The sequence below is a fragment of the Musca autumnalis genome, unplaced genomic scaffold (genome assembly GCF_047663935.1).
Source record: "Musca autumnalis isolate F117 unplaced genomic scaffold, ASM4766393v1 scaffold_4, whole genome shotgun sequence".
NCBI classification, from domain to species: Eukaryota; Metazoa; Arthropoda; class Insecta; order Diptera; family Muscidae; genus Musca; species Musca autumnalis.
In genome coordinates, this window is record NW_027411977.1 from 7,265,339 (window position 1) to 7,269,886 (window position 4,548).

Below are 4,548 nucleotides of genomic sequence, written 5' to 3' on the forward strand. Positions count from 1 at the left end.
ACCGAATTGACCGATCTTCACATGGTTTGGTGAGCTTATTAAATAAATAAAAGGTTTGCACTTAAGCGAGACAGTTTTTAAAAAAAAATTTTGACAGATTTTTTGACGAAAAAAAATCAATCAATTTTTTTCGTTAAAATGGAAATTTTGACTATTACAGTTAAAATTTTTTTTTTATAAAAAAGTTTGTTTAAAATTCTGTTTCGCCTTAAGGCAAGATAATGTGTGTTCGTTTACTTACAATTTGTACAAATTGTTACTGGATGTTGTTCGTTTACTCTACAGTACAATGCAAAAGACCTTAGTCGATTACAAGAAGTTACTGGACTTGTACAAATTTGTACAAATTGTTGAGTAAACGAACAGACCTATTAATAGGTTCTTAAAATGCTTACAAACATGTACGATAATCGACCCATCCGTTTTCGGGTTTCGCAGATAGCCATTTACCACAAGACTTTGCAATCTTTATACCCTACACCACACAGTGGTAAGGGGTATTATATCTTTGTGCATTTGTATGTAACATACAAAAGGAAACGAAATAGACCCACAGTTCCTTTTGGGGATATACATAATATAATCACTTTCTGAGTCGATTTATGCGTGTCCGTCCGTCTGTCCATGTATTTTTGTTCGCAACATACAGGTCGCATTTTTTGTCCGATTCAGCTGAAAATTGGGGACTACAACTTTTTTAGCTATAGGAAGAACGCTATTGCTTTTGGTGAAAATCGGTTCAGATTTGGATATAGCTCCCATATATATTTTCGCCCGATTTCACGTAATTTCTGCACCAAACACGCTATATACGTTCAATTTTAATGAAATTTTGAATGTGTGACTGAATTCGGTCTAAAAATAAATGTCACAAATTATATCGAAATCGGTTCAGCTTTGGATATAACTCCCATATACATTTTCGGCCGATTTCACGTATTTTCTGTACCAAACACGCTACATATTTCCGATTTCGATGAAATTTGGAATGTGTGACTGAATTCGGTCTGGAAATAAATGTGCCAAATTATATCAAATTGGTTAAGATCTGGAAATAGCTCCGATTTATATTTTACATATTAACAGAGGTGTAGGGTATCATATAGTCGGACCCGCCCGACTTTGATCCTTTCCTTACTGGTTTTCAACAACAAAAATACCAAAAGTAGTATAAGATGTGCTCTTTCTTTCTTGAAGAACGAACTTTTTTAAAAAAAATTGTTATTTTTTTGAAAACAATTCAACAAAATTAGTTTTTTTTTGGTCTGCCCAACTAGGGATAACCCTTTAAGTGAGATCGGGTTATATTTATTGCTGTGGGTTGTATATTTTATGTTGTCAGTCTCATTGACAAACCTATCGGCTAAAAAATCGCATTAAACGGTAAACAAACCTAGTTTTGGACATGATGACGATTTTTTGACGATTTTCCAAATTTTGTTGACGATTTGCCGATTTTTTTGACGATTTTCGACCAAAAACTGTCGGCAACGCTGCCACTGGGACATATCAAAGGAAATAAAATGCCGAATTGAAATGGCAAGAAACTCTTTTTTCAAATATAGAAAAATACTAACGAGCCATGACATAACCATGGAAACTAAAAAACGATTTGTTAAATGCTACATATGGTCCGTTTTATTATACTCGGCAGAAACATGGACGCTAAAAGCAGCAGACGAAAGAAGACTGCACTCGTTTGAGGTTTGGATATACCGACGGATCTTAAGATATCCTGGACAGATCACATCTCAAATAATGAAGTACTGAGACGAATGAATACCGAAAGTCAAATGATCAGATTGATAAAAGCGAGAAAAACTGCTTACTTGGGACACCTTATGAGAAATAGCAAATACATCTATCTATCTATCTATCTACATATATATATAAAATTGAAATTTGTTTGTCTGTTTGTTTGTTTGTTTGTGCCTTATAGACTCGAAAACCGCTGAACAGATATTACTGAAATGGCTGGAAATAGGCTATATCATTTTTTTAAATTTCGCGTTGATCTGGAGATATAGCATCAAAACCGGAGGTACCTCCAAAAAATTTAGATTTTGTGTGCAAATATCTTTAGAACTATTACAGATACAATCTCCAAATTTTGTATGTGTGACGGAATTTGATGTAGAAATAAATTTACTACATTACATTCAAATCGGTTCAGATATGGATATAGCTCCCACATACATTTATTTTCGGCCGATTTCCTTATTTTATGTACCAAACATGCTATTTATGTCCAATTTCAATGAAATTTGGAATGTGTGGCGGAATTTGTTTTAGAAATAAATGTGCCAAATTATATCGAGTTTGGTTCAGATTTGGATATAGCTCCCACATACATATATTTTCGGCCGATTTCCTTATTTTATGCACCAAGCACGCTATATATTTCCAATTTCGCTGAAATTTAGAATGTGTGATGGATATTGGCCTAGAAATATATGTGCCAATTTATTTTGAAATCGGTTCAGATTTGGATATAGCTCCTATATATATTTTCTGCCGATTTCATGTATTTGATGCACCAAACACACTATATATGTCCAATTTTGCTGAATTTTGATATGTGTTACAGAACTTGGTCTAGAAATAAATGTGCCAAATTATATCGAAATCGGTTCAGATTTGGATATAGCTCCCATATATATTTTCGGCAGATTTTCCGCATTTGATGCACCAAACACGCTTTATATGTCCAATATCGCTGAAATTTGGAATGTGTAACGGAATTTGGTCTAGACATAAATGTGGCGAGTTATATCGAAATCGGTTCAGATTTGGATATACATAGCTCCAATATATATTTTCGGCCGATTTTCCACATTTGATGCACCAAACACGCTATGTATGTCCAATTTCGCTTTGGAGGGTCTGATGGAATTTGTTGTAGAAAATTATATCGAGATCGGTTCAGATTTGAATATAGCTCCCATATATATTTTTGGCCGATTTCCTGTATTTTATGCACTAAGCACGCTATATATATCCAATTGAGCTGAAATTTGAAATGTGTGATGGATATTGGCCTAGAAATATATGTGCCAATTTATATCGAAATCGGTTCAGATTTGGATATAGCTCCTATATATATTTTCTGCTGATTTCATGTATTTGAGGCACCAAACGCGGTATTTATATCCAATTTCAATAAAATTTGGAACGTGTGACAAATTATATCGAAATCGGTTCAGATTTGGATGTAGCTCCCATATATATTTTCGGACGATTTCCTGTATTTTATGCACTAAACTCGCTATATATTTGGAATGCATAACGGAATTCGGCCTAGACATAAATGTGCTAAATTATATCGAAATCGGTTCAGATTTGTATATTGCTTCTATATACATTTTCGGCCGATTTTCTGTATTTGATACATTAAACACGCTATATGTGTCCAATGTCGCTGAAATTTTGGATGTCTGACGGAATTCGTTCCAAAAATAAATGTACCAAATTATATCGAGACCGGTTCAGATTTGGTCACACTATGTATGTCCAATTTCACTGAAATTTGGAAAGCGTGACGGAATTCGTTCTAGAAATAAATGGGACAAATTATATCGAAATCTGTTCAGGTTCGAATATAGCTCCCATATATATTTTCGGCTGATTTTCTTATTTTTGCGGTCGATTTCATGTATTTGTTACGTATGTTCAATTTCAAATAACTTTTGAAGACTTGGCAGTCAGTAGAAGTCATCATTATTCACACAAGCACTTATATTTGGGAAGGAATTGATCAAGACTACAGCTATCAAGTATCATATCTTTGAGAGACTTCTTAAGATTTATGTTTTATTTTGATATATCTAAATCATTAGGAATACTTATAGGCGGAAAGGCTTTCGGAGGAGTGTTACCTCCTGAAACATACAAAATACCATAGTAGCTCCATAACGACCCTGAATAGATATATAACGCCTTCATATTATTCTTTAAAATATAAAAAAAGTAATATAATTATTGCATTCCATTATATTTTATGGTAGTCGGGGTAGCAAAGCGCACCGGGTTCAGCTAGTATATGTATATATTCTCATCCAAGCTATCATAAGAATCAAAATAGAAGGACGCCGACCGAGAGGGAGACGAGAAATAACATGGATCAAAAGCATTCAGGAATGGACAGGACACCCAGATGAAATAAGTCTTTTAAGCGCCGCCAGAAACAGAGAACTAGCTATAATTGAATAAAATTTTTAATTTTATAACATATAACCAAATAACTCTGTAATAATTAACATTGTATGATCGCTAATATCCGAATACGGATTTGCAAATAAAGAAGAAGAAGATGAACATTGTAGTTTCAGAATCCGCAAAAACTTCTCAGGTGTAAGCACTTTTCATTTAAAGTTAGTTAAGGCGCACCGTGCATAGCTTTTATTGAAATATCTCCAGTTTGCCGTTTTACATTTTACCGCGATAAATTATATTCAAGTTTATCCCCAGTTTCTACTTCAACTAACATTTCTTCTTGAGTGTCTAACTACAATGGGCCCATTGCCTACTGAATGAATGGCTTAAACTCAC